The sequence below is a fragment of the Equus quagga genome, chromosome 11 (assembly GCF_021613505.1).
Source record: "Equus quagga isolate Etosha38 chromosome 11, UCLA_HA_Equagga_1.0, whole genome shotgun sequence".
NCBI lineage: Eukaryota > Metazoa > Chordata > Mammalia > Perissodactyla > Equidae > Equus > Equus quagga.
This window is the reverse complement of record NC_060277.1, coordinates 11,819,698-11,846,308: the sequence shown is the minus strand read 5'-3', so window position 1 is coordinate 11,846,308 and position 26,611 is coordinate 11,819,698. Positions and strand designations below refer to the sequence as shown.

General features: G+C 39.8%; 1 pseudogene; it reads left to right on the top strand.

Moving 5' to 3' along the window:
* The first annotated feature begins 1,847 nt into the window (after positions 1 to 1,847).
* On the top strand, positions 1,848 to 8,916 carry LOC124246679 (protein lin-28 homolog A-like; annotated as a pseudogene).
* Positions 8,917 to 26,611: the final 17,695 nt, after the last annotated feature.

Here is a 26,611-nt window from a genome sequence, read left to right as displayed (position 1 = left end):
GCGCTCCAAATACCCGGGAACAAGCCTTCCCATCTCCAAAAGCAGGTAGGTAGGACAGAGCCAGAGGGCTGAGAGGCTGGGGGCTATGCTAATAATCCAAAAGAAAACAAAACATATTTGGTGATTACGTTGTTTTGGGTGCTGAAAGGCAAATGTTCTGAAACGTGGAACATTCCTATTTCTACTGGGCCTGTCAGTTTAAGTTGTAAAAAGCAAGGATTCAAGGAGAAGATGCCTGGAAAGGAACATCAACATTAAATCTTGCTTTCAGCGTTGGCTACACCGTTTGTGAGGCTTCGTGCAAAATGAAAATGTAGGGCCACTTGTTCAAAGAGTAGGGAAAAGAGCTGCTGAAGGTACGAAAATATAAAGATTTTTCTTTAAAAATATTTTATTACTGTAAAATAAAGTAATAGTAACACAAATAATATAAAATATGCTATAAAAATAATATTTTGGTGTTATAATTTTAAGTAATTCAATAAATGAATACTTTATTAATGAGATATCTTGATTGATCATAAGATTTTTAACTAACCTTTCTACAACTTTATTTATGAATTCATCAAAATGTATACTTTAGCCAATTCATTTTCAATCAATATAAGTGAATATGATGTCCATCAGTTTTGACAAATGCATCACAATTGATTTTCAATAATTTTTAATTTTGAGAAGAATCCTTCTGGAGCTGTGAAGCATATTTTGTAAACAGTGATAACATTGGGATAAATTTCTGACAGATTATTTTCAAATACAAATTTTAGTCATTTGAGTTAATAGTTCACAGAGCAATTTTTCTAAAAAGATTTAACTCTTCTTAAAAATAAGTTTTGTGTGGGGGCCGGCCTCGTGGCGCAGCGGTTAAGTTTGCACATTCCGCTTCAGCAGCCAGGGGTTCGCCAGTTTGGATCCCGGGTGTGGACATGGCACCGCTTGGCAAGCCATGCTGTGGTGGGCGTCCCACATATAAAGTAGAGGAAGACGGGCATGGATGTTAGCTCAGGGCCAGTCTTCCTCAGCAAAAAGAGGAGGATTGGCAACAGATGGTAGCTCAGGGCTAGTCTTCCTCAAAAAAATAAATAAATAAGTTTTGTGTGAGTCTGAATTTAATTTTAAATAAAAATTATACTGTGGCATGTTAGTATTTTCTCTGACATTTTCTGTAACTCATAGGAGTTATTCAGGAAGTTCAAAATGGCTTCATGGCTTCTCCATAACTGAAAACACCTACTTATGTATTCTATTGTTATATCTTCAATTACAAGAAAATAATTTAAAAATCATCTTCCTTGTTAATAATTTGTTCATCTGAAGCTTCATATGAAAATAGGGTTTTCTGTCTACTGCTAATGCTATAGTCTTTAAGTTTAATTGCTATTGGCAAGCCTATGGATGTTTGTTTCACAATATTGTGGCAGTTTTCAAAACCAGAGACTCAAACTCTTTGACTAATTCTAATGACTTTCTGATTTGCTTCATTGCAATGTCCACGCGTATGTTTTATCTTGTAATAATTTACCAGCAAAGTTTACTGCCTGAGCACCAGCAGTTCCTGTCCCAGCGCTAAACCATAGTTAATATTTGGCAGAAGCTTCAGGGACCAGCTCTCCTGGGAAATGAATGGACACGCTGGCCTCCCGCAGTTCCTAGGGCTGCCAGGGCCCTCTGCTTTCCCCTGGAGTGCAGCTGCCACTTCTGCTGTTGCTGCCACTATCAACACTGCCAGTCTGGTTCCAAGTCTTTCCCTAGTCAGCCACTCAGCCCAGTGGCTCCTTGGATTGCCCTGAGGCCAGGCCAGTTGCTTTGCATGCTGCACACTGTGCCCACGGGCCTGAGCCAGAACCATGGGGTACTGCTGGTAGATCACAAACATTCACAAGGGCTGTCACCCCGGGATATCTCCTCTGCTCACCACATGCTCAAAAATAATATATTAAGAATTTCATCAAGAGGATAGTAGAGCTTAAAACCAAGCACCAAACTCCTCTGAGCATGGGAACCAGGTGCGATGACACATGTCACAAGCCCATAAAGCCAGCCCTGCTTGCTATAGCAGCCAAGAGTAAAAAATTCTTTTACCTCTACCCCCACTTCAAACTTACCCCCATTTTGTAACTGGAATAAGTGGAATCAGGACATATTTTACTTATTATTAAAAACAGTACTGGGATGTTTTTTCTAAGAATGAAAGAATGATTATGTTTCAAAAAAGAATAAAATACAAAAAGAATAGGTTAGATACCTTGGATATCCAGGCTGGTCAGTATCTTCAGACTTTCCAATGAATTGGATCAAATATCTGGTTATATGCATAATTAGCCAGGTTTTTACTACACGTCTGTTAAAGAAAGAGATTTTGTTTGGATAACTGAAACCCATTACAGTGCATGGGCACCAACATTTCATGGCTCTAATTCAATCTAGTAACGCAAGTTTAAGAATAAATTTCAAGAATAACAGCAATGGTTGTTTCTCAATCCTTCCCACGAAAATTCTAAAATAAGAAGTGTCAAGGTTAGTGATATCCAATATATTTAAAATAAGATGGATTTATTGTTAAAATGCATTTAGACACTGAAAACATACCTAATTACAATGCATCATGAGTCAAAACACTATGCGTCAAAAAAGTGAATTGAAATGACTGTATTTTATGTAATTGAGGGATAGTTTCTTCCTTTATATTTCTCTATGTGGGCATATATTGGAAGCACTAGTATGGCGAAGTCCCCTCCCTTACTCCTTTTTCTATTTTTCAACATTCTGCAATGAAAGATAATATTAAAGATATGGTAAGTGTCATGCAATACTCTACATGGTCACAGCATGTAAGTGACAGATCGAAATCTCAAACACAGTCTGTCTGCAGAGCCCACAGTTTTAACCTCTAATAAACAAAATCTCCAGAGGGCAGTATGCAGATGTGTGTAGATATGTTTTCCTTTGACATCGAAGAAGATCTGTCTCTCTGGTTATAGTCGATCCTTTTTCATTCACTCACAGAATATGTAGTCTGATCCTGTTCAAGGAACTTGCTTCCTCCCATCCACTCCACCTCCTCACATGCCCTCCATTAAGACATGAAATGGGATTTCTTGACAACAAAGGCCATTAGGCAGAGGGTGGACTTAAGGGGAAGACTCTGGAATTATCCCTCCCTAAGAGTCACCTTGGCTTAAATACAGTCCTATCAAGACCATTGAGACCTCTCTCACCAACGTTCTCTCCCTGTCTGTGCAGCGAGAAATAAAAGCACAGTAAATCTTGGTAAACTTGGTCAACTCTGAAGGAAAACAAGACACTTGTAATATATTGTGTTTATAGATTCCTTTCTCCATAAGTCCCACTTTGGTTGTGCCTGACACATAAAATTGAAACTAACAGAGAAGTGCTGAGCCAGAGTAAAAAGGGCTATGGTTGGGCAGTAAACCAGGACTTGTTAAGTATTTGTTGCCAGTGTCATTCATTCTTACAGAAAGGATTTAATATCACTAAAAATGTCATATCTTCCTAAAGGACTACTTACACTAGAAGGCTAGACAGAAACTGAAACAATTCCCTAAAGTTTTCCACCATTCACAGCAAGCATAATTGAATTTCCTCATTCTTAGTCTCATCAAATACCTATTGCAATTTCTCCCTCTTAAATAGTGTACATTTACAATTAAAAGCCAGGCATCTGAACTAAAATAAAAATATATACATATTTCTTAAAAATACTTACCTACTGATGGATCTTTTCTTATAGCTTGCCCATAAAAGACAACAGCATTTTATGTATATTATTGATTGTTAGTGGGTGGCCACAAATTTTCTTCAGTTTTGCTTTGGCTGACAATTTCTATTTGTATTAAAGGAGATGAAAACACATACAATTTATATGGCCCTCAAATTTTAATTCTACATATAAATCACTGTGTTCATTTCCCATTGCTGTTGTAACAAATTACCACAACTTGGTGATTTAAAAGAACATAACCTTATCAAGATATTAAGATACTCTTGTGGAGATCAGGGTTTTTTTCTTTTGGAGGCTCAAGAAAAGAATCCATTTCCTTGCCTTTTCCAGATTCTAGAGGGCGCCTGCATTCCTTGGCCAGAGGCCCTGTTGTCCATCTTCAAAGTCAGAAGTATTGCATCTTCAAATCTCTCTCTGACTCTATGACCTCTGATTTCGTGGTCACATCTCCCTCTCTGACACTGACCGTCCTGCCTCCCTCTTAGGAGGACCCTTGTGATTACATGGGATAATCCAAGATAATCTTCCCATCTCAAAATCCTTAAATTAGTCACATCTGCAAAAAGGAATATGAAAGTCCACTTGTCACGTAAGGTAACATATTCACAGTTTTCAGGGATGAAGACACGAATATCATTGGAGGCCATCGTTCTCCTGACCATAATCATCTAAGTCTCTACTTAGGTACTGCTCAACACACCTTGGAGTACAATGTTCCTACTGAGAGTCAGCATTCCTAATTGCTGACATGTAATATCATGCAGGACATTAAAAACTTAAAGGGTTCACAGAACTGCTTAAATTAGCATCAAATCCTCTGCTTTCTAGCAATAGGAGTTAGGATCCTGGAATTCTAAGGTGGGACAGAATCTTAAAGATGAATTAGTCACCCCCTTCCTTTAATATAGGAGCTTGTCCTCTCTTAGGCTAAAGGCGCCCAAGTGGAAGAGCCACAGGGAGACTCCCAGGCCACTGCTATTTCCACCTCATCATACTGCTGCTAATAATTTGTAAAATCCAACCCATTTTTTATAAATTATTTCTACAGACTGTGACTGAAAAAAAGAAAAGAAAAAGAAGGTCTCTAGAATGGATTAGCTATCTATCTCCTTGAGAAAATTTTACAGAAATTTTCTATTATATGACTCATCCATTTGGATTAAGATCAGCTTAGGAAAATATGGAATATGACATTGAACATTTTTCGCAGAAGCATGACAAGTTAACTTTTAAGTGTTCACTAAATAAAAATAATATATACACATTAAAAATACAAATATTACAGAAATGTATAAAAATGACAAATAAAAGTCATCCTCCCCATACATTCACTTTATTTCCTCTCCCTAAGGGTAATCCCTATTTATCCTTTCATGTGTGTTTTTCTAGAAAAGAACATTAATGTATAGAATAGCAAATGTACATAATGTTCTTTGTGTGAACTTTAAAAATGCACAGAAAGAAAGTGTACAAACTGTGCTTTTCTTTTGATCACTTACTAATTTATCTATGCCCATCTACCTCATTTTCTTGAAGAAGAAGAAGATTAACCCTGAGCTAAAATCTGCCACCAATCCTCCTCTTTTTGCTGAGGAATGTTGGCCCTGCACTAACATCGGTGCCCATCTTCCTCTACTTTATATGTGGGACGCCTGCCACAGCATGGCTTGCCAAGCAGTGTGTAAGTCCACACTCGGGATCTGAACTGAATCCTTTGTAATAGATGCAGAGTATATTCCATTATATAGAGCACAATAATTTATCTAACTATTCCCCTATTGGTCAACATTAGATGGATTCAGGGTTGTGGTTTTTTCCTTTTGGTGGTTTTTTTTAGTATTTTTAAAAAATTTTTTCATTTTCATTTATTTCAGAATAGGTAATATATGCACTTGGTTCAAAATCAAATAAGTCTCTCTCACAACCCTGTCCTTTAACACCCCACTTCTCTTTTTGAAGCAGCCGTAGTTAGACATCCCCTGGGTGCGTCTTGCTTTTTTTTTACTTAACACAATACCTTGATGATCTTTCCATGGCAGCCCTCACAGTCTTCGGTGAAATCTGCTCTACACGATTTGATTATCACCAGCTCCAGGAAGAACTGAGGCCTTTTAAAGAAGGACATTTTGGTGATAATTTTTTGTTTTGTTTTTTTTACTTCCAAAATATGAGAAATGTACTTTTGTCTAAGATAATTCAGATTTTATTAAGGAAGCCAGCCAAGATTTATTAATAAAAATCTATTCTGATTCGACCTACCAATTACGCCAGCCATCCGAGGGCCCAGCCACATGCTCTGCAGAGAAACTCTTCTTTATGCCAATTCTAAGTGCACTTTCCGGCAACTTAAGCATATGGACAATGGCTTTGTCTTCAGTGAGGACAGAATGGCTGCTTATCATTCCAAAAGGGGTGACAAATATTTCTTTAAGAAATCTCTGCCATATGGGTTTCCATTTGTTTCTTAATATTTCAAAATAACCCCAATCTTTGATGTAACAGATAAGCAAGAGAAACATTTATGTCCAGAAACAAGGCAAAGAAAATCATATATGGGTACTTTCTAGGATGGGGCACACAGAAGAGAAATACCATGTGACTGACAGATGCAGTAAGGGTAAAAGTTGAGGTCCACAAGGGAGGCAGCAACTGCTCTGTCTTCATCAACAAGGAGAAATTGACAGGAGCTGCTGGCCCAGTGGCATAGTGGTTAAGTTCGGCATACTCTGCTTCAGTGGCCTGGGTTTGGGTGTTCGTATCCTGGGCACGGACCTACACCACTTGTCAGCCATGCTGCAGAGGCAACCCACATATAAAGCGGAGGGAGATTTGCACAGATGTTAGCTCAGGGCTACTCTTCCTCAGAAAAATAAATAAATAAACAAGGAGAAATTGATAACAAAAGGTCTCTGCAGAGGATAGATGTATGCAAATTGCAATAAAGAGTGTAGTCAAACACATATTTGATTCCAAAAAGGATTTATAATAGATATTTTTTTCTCTAACTTTGGAAAATGCTTAAAAGTACAAATCTTATACTTTGCAATATATCATTATTCTTTTGTAAATTTCTTGTGTGAATAACTGCCCACTTTTCAGAAATCCTTTTTTTTGCTGGAATATTCTCACATTATCTCACATTATTCACCAGACATTTCACTTATAAATGCTCATTAACCTAGCCATGTGCAGTGAACAGATCTCAAATTTTCCAACTGGGATGATCAATGAATTTGAACCCATCCTATTGTTCATAGCTGCACAAATCGACTCATACATATTGAGGATCTATGTACTATGAACTCCGATGGAATACAAAGGAGTTTTAAGACTGAGATATCTGCCTTAGTGAACATAAAGAATTAATAATGCGTAGTAAATATGCACTGAGTGCAATAGACGTGAGTTCTCATGAGAGCCACTTATGGCTAAAAACAAGTGGTCTAAATTTCAATGATTTGTTTTTTATGCATATTACTGAGATTTAGCTAAACAAGAGTGAATGGTCTTAGGAAAAATAAAACACCTCAAAATACCTCTGATGAAGACAGGCACTTACATTACAAAAAAACTTAGAAATTGCTCATAATCTAGTATCATTAAACAGTAGAAAGAACAAAGCAGTCAACTGTAGAAAATGTAAAACTCATTTTTCTCTCATTTTTTTCCTATCCCATCTTGTCTCTCTCCTCTAGGCTACTACAAAGAGAGAGAGAGAGAAAGAGAGAGAAGCATAGAGCAAAATAATTTGCAATTAAGCAAAGGTTTTCTATCTTTTTGTATTGTTTTGTCTTACTTTCAAAATAGCTGGAGAATCAGAACCCCCTGTGCTGGTTCTATTTATTGCACGCCAGAGGGCTCGACACCAACATGTGTAAACTGACTAGTTCTAGAGGATTCAGACCTAAGGGGGCTCAAAATTAAAAATGAAATGTTCTCTATTTCAGATATTAGAAAAAATACATTAGTTTTCATGTTAGACACACTTGAAGATGAAAACCCGAGAAGTTGAATGGCATGTTTTTCTTCAGGTAATAAAAACTTCAATTAGGTGCCACTGCAATGAGACCTGGGTGGGAGCCAGTAGATCTGCCGTTATGACCTGATCTTGAATGAAGTGTGTTTTTCACAGCTAACTGCCATCTTATTCTGACCTGAAATATTTCAGACATGTGGACTCTAACGGTTGTTAGTGAGATTCTTCCCAAGTCCGCCCTCCCAGAGCCGTCCCAGAGTCCAGATGCTAAATATCTATGTCCTGCCCATCACCCCATCTGACCTCCAACCCATTCCCCCTCCCCTCCCCGGACCCCATCCAGTATGCACTCTGGAGTCCACAGGTCTATCATAGGCAAACTCTCCTATATCCTCATAGGCTTCTCTAAACATGCTCCTCACCCTCTTGTTCTCCGTGGTGGTTTTCAAATGGTTGCATCATAAGCATCACCTGGAGTGCTGGAGAAGCTGCCACAGCCTCTTCTCCCGCCACCCTTTTGCCTCCGGACTTCTCAGGGGCCAGCAGCTGCTTGACCAGGGGCCCAGGACCACGGGCTCAGCCGACTGCCGTGGGCTCCGTGTCCCGTCAGCAGTTTGCAGGTGGGAGCGCCAAGGCTGCGGAGGGTGGGAGGACACGGCCTGGGCAGCCGAGGAGCCGCAGCTGCAGCATGGTGCAGCAATCTGTAAGCAGGTCACGGTGTGCGTGGGGTTGGGCTTCCTGTCCACGGCCACCGGCTCAGGGGCCAGATTGGACCCTCGGGTGGACGTCTTTGTGCCCAGAGTAAACTGCACATGGAGGGCTTCCAGAGCTTGAAGGAGGTGAGGCAGTGGAGTCCACCTTTAAGAAGTAGGCTAAGGGCTACAGTCTCTCTAGTTCTCTGGCTCTGAACCTAGTGGTGTTCTGTTTGGGGAGTGCGAGGCGTCCAAAAGGGAAGAACATGCAGAAGCACAAATCAAAGAAAGACAGATGCTACAATCATGGAGGACTAGACCATCGCCAAGGAATGCAAGCTGCCACCCCAGCCCCAGAAGTGCCCCTTCTGCAGGAGAATCGGCCACCTGGTGGCCTCGTGTCCACTGAAGGCCCGCTGGCCCCCAGCTCCCAGGGAAAGCCAGCCTACTTTTGGGAGGAAGAAGAGATTCACAGCCCTGCCCTGCTCCCAGAGGCCCAAAAATGAGCTGCAGCAGACAGGGGCTATGCTTTTGGGATCAGGAAGTTTCAAGGGACCAGTATCCATTGGCAGAAGGGAGAAAGTAGGTACAGGGTGGATAGGGGGCAGCTGGCACTGATTCCTGCCTCAGGCCAGTGTCCACAACATCACCTCCTCTTCCCTCTTTGTGGGATTGAGGCAAAGTTACTCCATCCGTGCTCTAACCAAAAACACATGCGAGGGCTTTGGGCAAATTCCTCCCTGCATGCTTTATCTGAGTCTCCAGCCCCAGAATCTCCAGGTTCTGAAAGTGGCCTGGATAGGGAAGCTGTTTTCCTTTTAAAGCAGGATGTGTTATAACATTTCCCATAGCAGAGTGAAAAGATTAAGCCTGACGCCTGATTGACGGGTACAAGCCACCACCTTCTGTGGGAGCGACTCTCTCAGGGGTAAGGCAGGGGTTTTCCACGTCTTGTTCCCTCATAACGGTCTTGTTCTTTCATAACCCACCCTTGGCCTGGGGCACCAAGAACAGTCCCAAGCACTGGGTTGTGACGATAGGCAATGGGGTGGTTGTGGGAAGAGCTGCAGATGGCTGCTCCTAAGCTCGCTCCCACCCTCTTCTGGGCCAATGCGATTTGTGCATTTGCTCCTTTGAATAACTGCACCTCGGGTCCCACTTTCTCAGCGGTCCAACTGCACTTGCCCTCTGCGAGTGGTGCATCCTGCTCATTTTAACCTTTTTTTCTAATATAAACATTCTGGTTTAGTATTTTTGTGCATTTCAATCTAAGGCCCTTGTTCCCACACTGTGTTCTCAGCCACATGAGGCATCTCAGGGATAAGTGGGAGCAGCTCTGGTCTGCACAGCAGGAATACTTCCTGTGGTTGTATCACCACAGAGACAACTGTTCGGAGTGTGTAGCCTCTGGAACTTCCTCATTTTTGCCAGCTAGAGCTGGATATTCTGCCATAGTGTGCTTGAAATCCCTTCACCTTCAGTGTTTCATAGGAGACTAGGTTTAAACTGGGTTTCCCCATGACTTATCTCCTACTGGAAGATTGGAAATTAGTCTGACCAGGAAAGCTGGTACAGAGAGGTTAGGAGAGCCTGGGCCAAGTGGACGGTGCAGAGGGGAAGCCAAGATTGGGTGAAGGGTGTCTACTTCCTTAATAATGGCTTCCTGTTCCAGACCTCCAATCCCAGGGCCCAGGACTCACTGTACATAGAAGATCCATCCTTCACTGGATTGGGCCAGGCCTACCATGCACAAAGGGTGTATGTGTGTGTTTTTGTAAAAAATGTGAATTTGTAAGGATAGGTTTTAAGAAGGATACCCCTGTACTCATCTTGTGCTGCCCAGGGATGGACACGTGAAGTAAGGTCTAAAATCCTTAACCTTTTCAAATTCTAGGCTTTTCTTCCTTCGCTTCCAGACTGACCATAAGCGATGGCTTCTTTGTGGTGCCCAGAGCCAGGGTCCTGCCTTGCTGCAACAGTGATTAATGTCCTGAGAGCTAAAGGAGAAAACGGGGTTTCATTTACACTCTGTGAGATCACCGCAAACCCACCTCACTGTGTCGGAAGAGGGAGAATGGAATAGAAAACAATCAGTGATGTGTGTCTGATCCTGGGTTCTTGTCTCCCTCATCTGCTGCCCCCTCTGGTTATTGTATTCCTCTGAGCTTTGTAGGACTTCACAAGTCGTTGATTTGGTGATTGCTAGGTGGCCTACTTTGTGTAAATATATTTGGTCTGTCTCCACGTTCTTTTAGGGTTTTATTGTTTACAGACTTCCTTTTGTATTGAGAGACAAATGGCCAAAGCATCTTTGACAAAAGCTTCTGCACTAGGCAAAGGATCTGAAATACAAGGGTGGGGGCTCCTTTCCTTGAAGTGCGGATCTTGAACCATCCTTTCTTTGGTCTTCTCCTCCCCCTAGTTTCTATTTTTGACCAGCTCTTCTGTCCTAAAAACTTGAATCCTACTCTACTCCCTCCTCCATCTCCTCCCAAAAAGCCCAGACACCCACACACATGCACATTTAATTTGTGGGATGTCTTCACAACTCAATGATTTGCACAAAAATCCTGAAGAAGTTAGAAACACTCTATCTCTTGTTCCAACCTCATGAGTCAAGACCATTCCTTGACATGGTTCATTCCAAACACTTACTCTGCTTTATTTGGACGGATCAACTCTCCTTTAATCTCTAATCATAGAGTAGAGAGAAGCAAAGGAGGGGAGGGGGGCTTCCATGTAGAAAGTGGGGATAGAAGACCAAGAAAGGGAAAATGAATGCATATTCAAGTCACTCAGGAACTTTCATACAAGTGTAAGAAACATGTCAAAGTGGCCACAAGATTTTTTTATAGGAGAGAGATGGCTGTAACTCCTTGTTTATTGCTAGAAACCAAAGCTTTGTGTGATATCCTGAATTTATGGGGAGGGAGGGAGGGTAGGAAAACATATGCCTCTCTGTTCTTTCCCTGACCCCGTCCTCTCATTTCTGAACTGCAGGAGACTGAGCGCCCTTGTTTTTGGTGACCTCATCACTGGGGAGTGTTTATTTGATGGTTGATTTCCAAGTGTTTCCTTTCCCATTTGCTATCATTTTGTAACACACATGCTGACCCTTCTCCCTTCCCCTCTCTTTCCCTGGGAAAATACAATGAATAAATAAAGACTTAGTGGTACTGAAAAAAAGAATCACCTGAAGAGCTTGTTAGAACATTGTCCCAGGCCCCGTTCCCAGAGATTCTGGTTCAGTAGGTGGGGATGAAGCGATGAATTTTCACAGAGTATGCCAATGCTACTTATCCAAGGACCACATTTTAAGAACCACTCCCTATGAAAATGTCTGAGGGCTCACTTTCCTTTCACATGTGAAGGCTCTTTCTCTCCCATACCTCCCATTTCTTAGGGCATACTGGTTGAGTGTATCCTTTCTCACCAACAACACTCCATTCCTTTCCTCGTCATTCTTATTTCGAAAGCCCCAGATCATCTGAAGTGCTCATTAGTTAGACTTTACCACACCCTACTCTTGTAGGTATGTACTTATCATCTTGTATGTCCTAGTCTCTTTCCGTCTTTTAGTGTTGACTTCAGTCTCTCTCTCCAGCCTAATTCCACCCTTATTCCTGAAGACTTCAACATCCGTGTAGATGATCCATCCATCACCCTGGTTTCTTCCTTCATTGACTTCTGAGGCCATCAGTTTCTCCTAAGGTCATATTCCTGCTAGTTGCCTTGAGATCCAGTACCTCTTGATCTCTGCTGCCCAGTCATCCTCCTGCCAAGGCCCGCTCTCAGACTGTGAAGCCTGGTTCATCGCACTGTAGCTCAGCCTTTATTTCCTATATTCCTTCTGGGTCTCTTCTGATTCACCTGCTCTAAATTGATCTTCCTTTTGCTACCATCCAGCTACTTGCTGCAATGTACCCTAACCCCTCCATCCTTTGCTGAGGGCTAGCTCTGACAGGGTTTAACGTACAGAATGACCATGGGGATGCCCTAGCATATACACTGCACAACTGAGATTACACACTAACAAGCTGTGTGGTCACAGATAAGTCTTTGAATCCTTTACCTATTCTCTGTGTCAGTTTCTATGTTTATAAAATGAAGGGGTAGATAATGTGAATTACATTATCTTTCATGTCACTCCAAGTTCCAACATAAATTATCTGGTATTGATACCCAAGCTTAAGAGGAAGAATCAAGCTACATCCCACAACCTATAGTCCAAAGAAAAAAATGAATCAAAATACATTTATAAATAGAAAATAAAATTATGTGATTTTCATAGGAAGTGATTACACAAGGATAAATGGAACCGGGGCAAAGGAGCAATTGGCATTGGGAGGATGTTGTCAGCAATGCCTTCCTGGAGAAGGTAAATCTGAAGAAAACGTTAACTGTGGATTGCAAAGGTGAGAGCAAAGGTCTTCAAGTTAACCTGTTCACTTTCCTAAACCTCACGATAAAGTGAAGCTTGTCCAGAAGACCCAATTAGGCCAATAGTCCCCTGGAGGTTAAAGCCAACTCCAATAATTATAAATACATATATGTGCAGAAAGCATACAATAATAAAGTTGGAACCACCAAAATGTCCTGTATTTCTTGTATCCCTATTCCATATCCTTTCTCAGGCCTATCTTTATGGAAGAAACCAGAGAAATAGAAAAATCATTCCGGCGATTTGAATAAAACTTCCTGCCATCCAGAGGTATACTATCTCAAGGGGGATAAAAATTAAATTACAAGAAACAGTTTAAAAGTCATTTTATGTATATATGCATATAATGTATATAATTAAATGCTAACTTGAAGTCATATAAAATTTTCAAGAGTTGTAGAAGGAAAGAGCAAGCAATTTAACAACCTTTTTAAAGAATTCATTTCTTCAAATATTAAGAGGGATTAGCTTTCAGATTACTAGTTTTCTTGGGTTAGAGACCTCTCACCACCAAACTGTACACATTCTTCTCCACAAGTCTCAGGGAAGTTCTGGCAGCAATCAGAACTCTTTCTATACATCCAAACACCAGAAGTGATGGTCCCACCTAGAGTAGAGCTGTCACCTCCACTTCTACTCCAGCTACTCTCAGGCTACCTCCTAGATTTTGTCATAACCAGGATCTGCTCCATCCCAGAAACATTAAACCTCAGTTGTCCACTCTGACCACACTTTCTTGTCATTGCTGTCCTCTCATGTCCCCAAGACCACTATGCAGCCTTTCATCTCAGAGAGATGAGACTAGAAGTCCACTGATCCTTCCATTATCTCCTAGACTATCAATTCCTTATTGAGCTTTCTTAATTCCCTAGTTATCATGGGCTCCCAGACCATTAGCTGTGCCTTGAATTATTCAGCATACTTAGCTTCCAGTCACTCTCATGGAGCAAAACTTTTCTCTACTACTTTTTGTTAAATACTGCTAAAGATTTTTTTAAAAGAAAAAGAAAAAATTCTAGGATCTTGCTGACTGGTGCCACTAAAAACTCATACTCGTTAATCTCAGATGGGTCTATGTCACTGCCCATCAATGGTTTTACTTTGATGCTTATGTCACTCTTGCATTTATGTGGCCATGGGAGTGTGGGTGGCTAAGTTGGAGTGGGTGCAGACAGAAGTCATTGAAAGTAAGGTAGTCAAGGAACCAAGCAGCTAGGTTATTTGATGGGATATTTACATGGAAGCTTGAGTTACTGAGGATGACCTGTGGACTCTGTATATTAAAGAAGATCATGATCCAGAGGCCCATAATTGAGCTGAGGTCATTGATGAAGGAGGAACTGATGTGAGCCTAGCAGATTAGCATAAAACTGAAGCTGGGGTGGGAGAAATCAAGGTCTATGAAGCAACAATTCCTGGGAAATAAGGAGGGCATTTAACCACATCCCAGCCGTGAAGTTAATGTAATGTATGAGAACATAGCACCTAGTTCAATTCGTAACATTTCCTTTTTCCTTACGTCATCTTTGATGACTTTATATCCATGTGAATAATCTGTCCAACCCTCTGGCCTCTCGATTCTCTGATTGCCTGATCTTTAGGGATCTTTCCCACCCTTCTCTTTAGCTAGCTCCTGGCCAACCCTAGACTATCAGCCGTGGGGGGATGCTGTGGCACACTATCCTGAATCTCCCTTCAGGGCTGCAGCACTCATTCCTCCAGAACCTGAAAGCACTGGTGGCTCACAGCTTTCTACCAACACCTTCCCTGGGACATCTCCTTGGCTGAAGAAAGCCACCAAACCCAAGATCACACCACTTTCCCCTCACCAAAGCCCATAATCAATGACTGCTCAGTATGGAAACATAAAAGCCCAGCCCCCTTGCCTCAGCTTTGAAGCATCATACTAACCTCGTAGCTCCGTGTGGAGTCAACTGAGGCTTTTGTTTTGTTTGCGTCACAGGTCAACTTCTCTCTCTGCCCAGTCCTGCTCCTTCACTCTCTCTTAGATGTTAATTCCCAGAGCCCTCCTCAGTAAATTTCCTGCACTCTACTCTCTCTCTCTCAGACACTGCTTCCTAGGAAAATTGACCTGTGACCATATTAATAACTAAAACTGTTGCGTATTTGAAATATCAGTTTAGCCAAATCTCTCTCTTACTACAGCTCTCTCACTTCAGCCCCCTCATGAAGATATTCCCTTTACGCTTGTTTAGTGATTACATAAATCACCAGCTCCTTGACTCTTCTGCCTCATCACTGCCATCATTCTCCCCTGTCTTTACTGCTTTTCTTGTCCAGGGAAATTCCAAGGTGCAGAATTCTAACCCCTCTATTGCAAATATCTGATATTCACTCCAAAATGTTTCCCCACTAAATCTATCTGAGATTCAACTATGTACCATCTCTAGACTTATACCAAAGGCAGTGAGAGAACTCCTGTAAAAATCTATGATTTTCAACTGCACTGGGCTCTCGATGGCCCTTCTTTGTTTTGGTTAGCTTACTCTCTCAGTCTTCACAGTAACTATTTCAAATATACTGCGTATGTCTCAAAACCTCCTCTTTTGCTACTCCCCTCCCATTCTCGGTACATGATCTTTTGAATTAAAGTATAACTTACATAGTGTAAACTATAAAAATCTGTAGTGTTTAGCTCAAAAGGTTTTTAGGCGGATTACACCTGTGTAACAGCCACCCAGATCAAGATATAATTTCCAGCAGGCTCCCTCATGTCCCATCTGTGTGTCATGCCCCTTCCTTATCCCTCCAAATAAACCACTACTCCAGTCTCAATGATCATAAATTAGTTTTGCCTATTCTTGAACTTCATGTAAATGGGATCACACAGCATACACTCTTTTGTGCCAGCATTCTTTTGCTCGATATTATGTCTGTGATTATCCGGGTTGTTTCCAAAGGCTGTATTTGATTATTTTTCTTGCTGTTTAACACAGCATTGTGTGAATGTACCACAATGTATTCATTCCTTCCGCTACTGAAGATACTTGGGTAGTTTCCAGATTGAAGCTGTTATGAATAACACTGCTAACAAAGATTCATGGATACATATTCAGGAGTGGAATTGCTCAAATATTGGCGATAGATATAGATAGATAGATAGATAGATAGATAGATAGATAGATAGATAGACACCAAATATTGGATACATATATAAACACAAATTGGTTCTTTTGAAAACTGCTTGGCAGTATCTATCTATCTATCTATCATCTATCAGTCTATCCTTTCTCTAACTATCATCTATCTATCTATCTATCTGTCACTGTCTATCTTTTTTTTTGTATGTTTTTGAGGAAGATTGGCCCTGAGCTAACTACTGCCAAACTTCCTCTTTTTGCTGAGGAAGACTAGCCCTGAGCTAACATCCATGCCCATCTTCCTCTATTTTATACATGGGACGCCTACCATAGCATGGCTTTTGCCAAGCGGTGCCATGTCCGCACCCAGGATCCAGACCGGCGAAACCTGGGCCGCTGAGAAGTGGAACATGCGAACTTAACTGCCACGCCACCAGGCTGGCCCCTATCTTTCTGTTCCCAAAAGATACTGCCAAATGGTTTTCCAAGCTTTTGTACCAATTTACTCTCCAATCAGCAAAGATACTCGACATCCTCCCCAAGAGTTACTATTGTTCACAAGCCCTTATAATTTTAGTCTTTCTGGTGGATATGTAGTGTGTCTAAATATGGTTTTTATTAGTATTTCCCTGATGACTAGTGATGTTGAGCACCTTTTCAGTTGCCTCTTGGTAATCTGGATATCTTCTTCTGCAAAGTCTTTACTTTATTTTTTTATTTTGTTCTGTGCTTTATATATTTCTGTTTCAAATCTTTTTAATATGTATATTGCAAATATCTTGTCCTACTCTGTGATTTGGCTTGTCTTTTTCTCTTTCCATTGTCTTTTAATGAAAAGAAATTCTTAAATTAATGAAGTCCAGTTTATCAATCTTTCCTTTTAGGGTTAGTGCTTTTCATATCTGTTTAAGAACTCTTTGCCCACCTCAACGTCGTAAAGGTATTCTCCTATGTTTCCTTCCAAAGCTTCATTCTTTTTCCTCTAATATTTAGGTTTACGAGACATTTTGAATTGGTTTTTTTGTGTGGCGTGAGGTAAGAGTAAGGAATCATTTTTTTCCAAGTTAATATTTAATTGCTCTGGTATCAATTTATTAAAAAAGCCGTTCTTCTCCCACTAAATTGAAGTTGCCCCTTTATTTTAAGCCAGTTGACTGTATATATCTGGATCTACTTCCGGGCTCTGCATTCTGTCCCCTTGGTCTGTTTGTCTATCCTTGCAGCAACAGTACATCATCCTAAATATTCCAAGTTTATCAAAAGCTTTGACGTTTGGTAGCACGTGTCCTACGGTTTTGTTCTTCATCGAGGTTACCTAAGCTAGTCTAGGTCCCTTTCATTCCCACATAAAATGCAGAAGCAGCATATCAATTTCTTTAAAAAAATCAAAATAAAATCCACTTGATGCTGATTGGTATGATGTTGAATCTATACATGAATTTGGGGAAAATTGAGTCTTCCAGTCAATGTATCTAAATATCTCCCCATTTATTTGAATTTTCTTTCATTTCTCTCAGAAATACTTCAGTTTTCAGTGTATAATCCGTACATCTTTCTTTTGATTTATTACAAAGTATTTGATAGTTTTTGTGTACTATTTTACATATGTGTGTATATATACACAAATAAATATACAAAAACAAAATATATAGAAATTAATATGTAGAAATAAAATTGGTCTTTGTATGTTGACTTTGTATTCAGAAATCTTGCTAAACTTATTAACCTATCTGTAGGTTTTCTTGTATTTTCTATGTACACAACCATATCTTCCGCAATACAGTGATTTTATTTCCTTCTTTCAATATCAATATCTTTTATTGACTTTTTAAATAAAGGTACTGACTCGCAACTTTAATGCAGTCTAGAGTAGAAATCTTGATAGTGGGTATTCTTTGTTTTTTCCCCAATTTCAAGGGAAAAGTGATGAATATTTCAACATTGAGTAGGACATTAGCTATAAGGTTTTTGTAGATTCCTTTTATCGTTTTTAATAATTTCCGTTTTTTCCTAGTTTGCTGAGAGTTTACATAAGTGTTGAAGTTCAGCGAATTCTCTGAACTTTATCTGGGTTTACCTTACAGATCAGTGATCCTTAACCTTGGCTCTACATGAGAAACTACTCACAAGAGGGCGCTGTGTGCTGCTGGCCACCCAGCAAAGACCAAAAAAAGAACACGCTGCAGGAAGCTGTTGAGAGGAGCACACTGGAACCAGAGAGAGAATCTCCTTGTTCCTGTAAGGTCCCCCAGCACCCTCTACTGCGAAGCTTAATATCATGCTTGTTGCAGAGGAGACATGCTTAAAGGCTCCAACCCCTTATCGCAAAGTGGGTAATGAAGGGTGGATTTGGAGAGAAGGGGCAATAAATTGGTTAATGGCACAGACAGAGCCCACAGCTTTCATCACATATGTTACCAACTGTTTTATTTTCTCTGTTTCCTACCCCACTGCCTGCACTTGTGCTTGATGGGATCACCCTCCAATTCAACTATCTACACTCCAGCCTGTGTTTCAGAGTTGCTTTAAGAGGAAGCCAGGGTAAAACAATGATCTGCATGTGAAGTTTCTTGTAGCAATAATTTATATTCCATTGTATAAAATAATAGAAATGTATTGAAGTAAAAGATTAAATACAATCATATGTCGCTTAACAATGGGGATACCTTCTGAGAAAGGTGTCATTAGGCAATTTAGTCATTGTATGAACATCATAGACTGTACTTGCACAAACCTAGATGGTACAGCCTACTGTCCACCTAGGCTATATGGTACTAATCTCATAGGACGACTGTCATATATGTGGTCCATGTCATTATGTGCACATGAGTGTAGGTTCTGTATCTTAAGCCATCATTACCAGATATTTAATATTATTTACTAAATATAAGTAATTATATAGCTTTACATAAACATCAGCAAGTCACCTCTTTCTTCTATCATCAACCTTTCATACTGTACTGGATCATTACTCATTTGCATATAAAACTTGTTATTTCTTCTATCTAAAAATTCCTCCTCTTGTCCCTATTTTTCCTCTACCTAACGCTCGATTTTTATCCTTCCCTTTAGAGAAAGACTCTTTGAAAGAGTTGTACATACGCTTTCCACAGTTGTCCCTTTAATTCATTTTAAACAAGTTTTTGCCCTTAACATTACACCAAAATTGCTCTGGTCAAAGTTACTAAACTTCTACATTGCTAAACCACCTCTCAGTCTTCCTCTTACTTGCCCTGTTAGAAGCATTTGAAACACTGCCTTCTCTCCTATTGAACCATTCTCTTCATTTGGCTTTTAGGACATGACACTCAACTGATTTTCCTCCTAGCTTTCTAAATATCCCTTCTCAGTGTCATTTGTTAGTTATTCTTTATTTTTCCAGGTTCCAAATGTCAGAGTGCCCCAGTGCTCAGTCCCTGGATTTTTTCTTGTCAATTTACGCCATCACCTTTAGGGTTTTACCCAGTCTCGTGACTGGCAACTCAAATTTACATCTCCTGCCCGGCCATCTCACTGAAGTCCAGAACAGTATATTCATTTCACTGCCTGGTAGATATCCACAACTAAGTATGTGTAAACTTAGCTCCTGATATCCATTCCCAAACAAGCTCCTTCTACAGTTTTCCTCACCTCAGTTGAAGACATATCCATTCTACCAATTGCTGAAGCCAAAAGCTATGATGTCAGTTTTGTCTCCTTTCTTTCTCTCAGGCCCCAAATTTGATCCATCAGAACATGCTAAGTTGATCCTACCCTACGTATTCTACCTTCAAAACGTATCCACAGACTGACAGCTTCTCATCACCCTACTGCCCATACTCTAGTCCAAACCACCAATATCTCTCACCTGGTGCAGTGGATGCAGTGATGCACCACCCAGATCCCCTTCAGGATTGAAGGACTAGTTTCCCCAGCCACTGGGAGTTCTTCTGGCAGACAGAAACTCAGCTGCTGGCCCTCTTTGGAAACTGCCTTCACTGAAGAAAGCCATTTCACTCAAGGTCATATTCTCTTTTGGGGGCATCCCACATCCAGTCACTAGCCAACATGGGAGGACAGAGGCCCAGTCCTCTTACCTTAAGGCAGGACAAGTCTGAGTGGCCATCCCCTTCTGGGTTGGCTGAGAATTTGTGGACATTACATGACAACACAACCCTTGCCATTGTCCAATCCTGCTTTCTTCCCTTCCCTTTCACAGTTGTCAGTTTCAAAAGAACTAATAAACCTCTCACACTAATCTCAGAGGCTGCTTCCCGGGAAGCCTAAATTAAACAACAGAATTGGAGTAGCCTTCTAACAGGTCTTCCTCTTTCTATCCTTTCTCCCCTAGTTCTCAACACAGCAGTCAGAGCAAGTCTCTTAAAATCTAAGTTTGATAATGTTCCTTTTGTCTGCACAAAACTCTCCAGAGGATCCCTCTCTCATTCAGAACAAAGCCAGAGTTCTTACGATGACCTACAAGACCCAACAAGATCTGCCCCCCTTGCCTTTTCTCTGTCCTCGTCCCTAATCCTCTCAGTTTTGTACACTCTGTTCCTGTCACACTGGCCTCTTTGTTATTCCTTAAATATGTTAGGCATCTTTTCTCTGTTTTTGGTTGCCTTTCTGCCTGGAATGCTCTTCGCCCATATATTCACATGGCTGTCTCCTTTACTTTCTTCCTTTCTTTACTGAAGAGTCACTGTTTTAGTGGAATCTTCCTTCAACATTTCATATCTTCCTACTCTCTTAATTTTTCTCCCTAGGACATATAATTAACATATCATAAATCTATTTCTTGATCTCATTTCCCATCTATTACTCCAACTAGAACATAAACTCCATTAGGGCAGAGACTTTTTTTTATTTATTTATTATGTTATTTCCAGAGTCTAGAATAGACCTGGCATATCAAAGCTATTAAATTAAATATTAAATGAATGAACAAACCCTCTATCATTAAATTATTCCTCTTGATTTAATTATGAATAATATTAATGAAGAGAATGCATTTTCTGGAATCTTTATTTCCCTTCAAATACGGTCATGCAGCACTTAACTACAGGGATACATTTTAAGAAATGCATGGTTAGTAATTTCATCATTGTGCGAACATCATAGCGTATACTTACACAAACCTAGATGGTATAGCCTACTGTGCACCTAGGCTTTATGGTACTAATTTTGTGGGACTGTCATCATATATGTGGTCTGTCATGAACCGGAATGTCAGTCTGTGGCACTTGACTGTATTAAATAAGTAAGTTGAATATAAGTTGTAAAATGGATTGGGTACGGAAAGAGTCAGGGAATCTAGTCAAAATACTCAGTATCACACAAGTGTGGAATCATTTTGATTTGGACCAAGATACTAGCAAAGATATTGGGGAAACCTTTGTTTCACTGCGGGAGATGATGAGATGTTATGAAAGAAGGAAGCCAGAGACAGGACCGAGATAACACTTTGAGTTTTAATTACTAAGAAAATGACAGAATTAGGAGGTTCCTGAGTGGCAAGATAGTTGAATTTATACATTCTAGTTGGCATTTACAGTTGTGGAGCTGAAATTAAGGAAAAAGAGATATAGAAATAAAAGGTTGAGGATCATTTACAGAGGGATACAAGCTGAAATTACGAAAAAAGAAGAGCTCTCTAGGAATGAGAATAAAGGGAGAAACATAAGACCAGCTTTGAGGCTTGTGATACATTGATAGTTTCAGGGAAAGAAGAAGAGGCAAAAGGCCACGTAGGTAAGGATCATCCACGAGGTGGATGGAGATGACAAAAGTGCAACATCAAAGAAGCCAAGAGAGTGTTTGGAGAAGGCGGAGAACGTCAACAGTGATAAAAGTTTTAGGGAAATCATAAAAAATAAGGTCTAAGACAGCTGGTTGGATTTTTAAACTGAGTGCTCAGGAGCCAATTTTTAGAGCACTAAGTTAAGATATATAAGAAGAAACAGATTCTTTCAGTGTATATATATATAACAATCTGGTGTCAGCTTTCTTTCTATTGCATTTATTTACAAATATGTATAAGTTTATAACACACTAGTTCATTAACACTATAGGAAAGGGTATATTTCATGTTAATGTACTCATGGTTTGGCTATGAATACATCATCTATTTTAGGGGAGATGGTACAACTTTATCCATTTCCAAAAGGCCTAAGAAAAATCCGGTGAATTATTTCAGGATTTACGTCTGGATTCCATTAAGAGAAATTAACCCTGATTTAAAGCCAAAATTGAGCAAAGAGAAACAAAAACGCTAGCATACCCCACTTCCTTCTCCTTTTTCTGTGGAACAATTCCTGCTATCCAACGGGGTGTCTATGCACCAACAGAACACTAGCCTCTCACTCTGAAAACGTGAAAGATCGAAAAATGAAATTGTAGTAATTCTCTCATTCCCCACTGATTTTTTTTTAAAGAAAACTTTTTGGGCTCTTTTTACCCGTCATCTGGCTACCTAGTGGTACCAAAAAGATTTAGACCAGGGATCAGCAAAATTTTTTTACTAAAATGCTAGACAGTAAAGATTTTAGGCTTGCTCACTATACTTGCTCACTGAGACTTCTGTCTCAACTACTCAACTCTGCTGTTGTAGCTTGAAATTGGCCATACACAGGACAAAAACGAATGGGTGTAGCTGTGTTTCAATAAAACTTTATTTACATAAACAGGCAGCTGGTTGGACTTAGCCTGTGGGCTGTAGTTTGCTGAGTCCTGATAGAGATTAAAAATATGGTAGAAGAGGTGACTATGGTCTGGTAAAGTTGTCTATATCGAGACAGAGCCATGTTTTCCTGTAAACTTAGAAGAATACACCCTTCCTTATTTTCTCCATGACTCTCTGGTTGTTACATATAAGCAGCCGCTAAGGTCAAAGTACTGAAAGTTCAAGTAAGCAGGTGGAGAAAAACATACGCTGTGACTCTTAGATCAGACAGTGTTCATGCATTCATTAATTTGTATTACACCTATTTGTGGATTGCCCGTGATGAATAAGTTACTGTGCTAGGTACCATAAGAGATGCAAATATGGGGAAGATTTAGACTCTTTCACCAGGAAGCTAAGAGCCCAATAAGGAAAATAACGTATATTCAAAAATATATATAATGCAAGGTATTCAAGGAATGTGTCCCAAAAGAAATAAGGATCCATTTTTCTAGATGAGGGAGAAATTACTCTTGACTGGCTTGAGAAAATATGGGGATTTGGGAGAGAGATCAGAGCCCCTTTTGTGAAGGAAATAATATATGAACGAGCTCTTGTAGACCTCAGCAAGTAGAAATTAGAGAGGCAATATGAAGAGAGAGGGCATCAAAAACAAAGAGAACAAGATAAGCAAAAGTCCAATAAGAGAAAAAAGGCATAGACTGTGTGGAATACAACGAATAATTACCTGTTATAGGAACACAAGGTTAGGGCTGAATGTAGATAAGACCAGAGAGTGAAGTAGGACCAAGGCATTAGCAGGACTTAGAAGGGGTTGGAGCAGAGTGGATCCAGGTTTGCACAGCCTGAAGTTTACACAGTTTTTCTGAGCCCTATTTGAGAAAAAGAATGCAAAATTACATAGAAAAATGAATATGCATTTGGAATGAGAAAATAAGTTACAACAAATTAGACACTTTTAAAAGCAGTCAAATACTACAAATATCACAAGATCCCGAAACTGTGGAAGCACTTGGATTGTGTTGCTGTCTGACGCACCTCTCCCCGTTGACAGGCCACACTCTTCAGTCGCGTCTCCGGATGACACTGAAGGCAACAGCCTTTCCTCTGTCACAAATGACCAAAATTTGTTTATTATCAATAGTATCTAAACGTTTCTTTCAGTTTCACAAAATATTATTGATGATGAGTCAATTTTTAGGGTGACTATCAAATTTCGGAAACCCTCTAAAATGTGAGATTTCAGGTCATTTCAAAGTATTCTATGCAGTGACTAATTGTAAATATTCCTTGGCTCGATGACAAATTAATCACGGGTCACTGATGTCCTCATGTAGTGGTGTTATCTTTGTGGAGGAAGCTTTGCATGTTAAGAATTTAAATCTTTTATCAGTATGTTCATATGACTCATACCTTTGTTAATCAGATTATCAGACAGTTCAAGCACCTATACATTCTTTCCATTTGCAGCATATTTCTTTCCTTTAGTGAACTTGGAGGGAGCAATTTCATATGATGAAGAAGCTTGTGATAAGGCATTGTCTGTGGGCCACTGAGATAACACTTAGAATAATTGTAATTATGAATTATGTATTTCCACCATTTGGAAATCTGATTAGCTATTTCAGTGATCAATTGCCCTAGTAGCACTTACTTAAACTGTTTTAAATATTTGAAAAAATATAAACAAAGAATGCATCATCTTATGAGATCATAAATTAGTCCCGTCTGATGAATGACAGAATTTATCATGATATATTTTTAGTGCCATCTAGTGTTTAAAAGACGTCAAAGATATAATAAATAAACACACAATTTAGTTTTAATTATTTGTCAACATCTATTCTTTGGTTCTAAATCTACATCCAAGATTTTACGTTAAATATTGACAATAAAATAATTATTGTAAACCCACATAAGCTTCTAGGAATTAAATTAAATTAATTCTCATGCAATAGGAGAAATTCTCTCACTACTCTGACAGGAGATGTCAGTTGGAACCTCAGGTGCCATAAGACAAAGAAATTAGTTCTCATGGAAATGCCCAACCAGATACCCTTTCTTCAGAGACTCTTTTTTTGTTTTTTAAAGATTGTCACTGAGCTAACATCTATCGCCAATCTTTTTTGTTTTCTTCTTCACCCCAAAGCCCCCCAGTACACAGTTGTATGTTCTAGTTTCAGGTCCTTCTTGCTCTGCTATGTGGGACGCTGCCTGAGCATAGCCTGACGAGCGGTGCTAGGTCCGCACCCAGGATCCAAACCGGCGAAACCCCAGACCACAGAAGCTGAATACCTGAACTTAACCACTTGGCCACGGGGAAGCCCCTCTTCGTAGACTCTTAGGTCTAGAAGGATATGTTTTATTCAAATATAGTTGAATTTAAGCTGCATATGACATCTTTTTAGATAATAATTTATTGTTGATGACTAACTTTATAACTCTATTAAAAGCAAAAATATTGTTCAGTAAATCAGTAGATTTATTATCGTCGTCACCAAAAACAGATGCTTAAGTTCTTTAATTTTATCAAAATAACATAGCTTGTTTGGCTTTCCCATTTTTATCCTATAACAAACAATACTAGGTTAACAAAACAAGGGTTTATTTGAACTAATTATTGTTATATGTGAAACATAAAACTAAAAATGAAAACATTTCTTTAAAGTCAACATGAGAAATAACAGATAGGCAACAGACTCATCCTTTCGCCTCCTTTATTATTAATTCATTGGCCATATAAAACAGCTGAATTCACATGCTACTGAACTCATATTACACTTATATTCAGAGGATTTAGACTAAGAAACAAAATCAAAACAAATTACAAATTTTTTAAAAGCAACACGTGCTACAAACGCCACAAGATCCCGAAGACATCATGGTGTTTTTACTCCAGGTTAATGTTTTAAAACTTAGAGTAACACACTGCACTCCCTTCGGCTCACAGAGGCTTTTTTAAGGATGCAGCAGTGGCACGGAGCGATGACTCTCACTGGACACTGGTCCTCTTGAGCCCAGCCGATGCTCACTCTTCAGTCCCTAGGAGACCTGGTCACACAGTCACCCACCTCTCAGTTTGTCTGTCTCTCCAGGGGCAACCACTCCCAGACTGCTCAGTCCACTCCAGGCCTGCACAGGCCAGCAGCCACTATACCAGGTATTATAGAACTAAATCTTTACCGTCCACCTGGAAGTTATGGAAATATCGGACAAGTTATTTCAAGAAGTTATCAGTCAACAGTGTGGGCTGCTGAACTCCAGGTAACCCCAGGGAAGGAGAACAGGAAGTTCAAGCAAGTGAGTAGTGCCTGGCTGGAAATTTCCTTGATTCAAACCGAATATCAGATAGCATCAGTAGCAGCAGGTGTGTGGGGGTGTACGCGAGAATCTGTGTATTTTAAGTGACAAGCAACACAGATAAGCCTCTCTGACTAGAACCCAAAAGAGTGCATTTTTCAGTGAATTCATCTCTGATCCATAAGTACGCATCTTTTCTTCCTACTATTTTGCTAGACATTCTAGATACTCAATAAATTCACTCTGAGTGATTTCTCCCTTTAAAAAGAGCCACTGCAAATGAGAAAACTGTTGTGTAGAGAGAGGAAGCAATTTTTACCTCGTTAGTTTCTGCTTTATCGGGTGCTATTAAATTCCACCTGCTGATTAGAGTTGCAATATTAAAAGAGCTTGCGGAAATATTTCTTGAATTATTCATCTTTGACCCTAAATTATTTTCTGGTTTTAGTGGATGGTTGAATCTAGGCTGTCAATTTTTACTTATAGTCAATTAGAACACTAGTCCTCAAGCTTTATAGAGACAATAAGAAAGAAAAAGAATCATAAATTTGACTAGATATTGTGTCTTGCTCATCAGTCATAATTTTTTCCTTTAAATCTCCCATTAAAAATTGCTTCAAGGGGCCACCCCCATGGCCAAGTGGTTAAAATTGTGCGCGCTCTGCTTCGATGGCCCAAGTTCGCTGGTTGGAATCCTG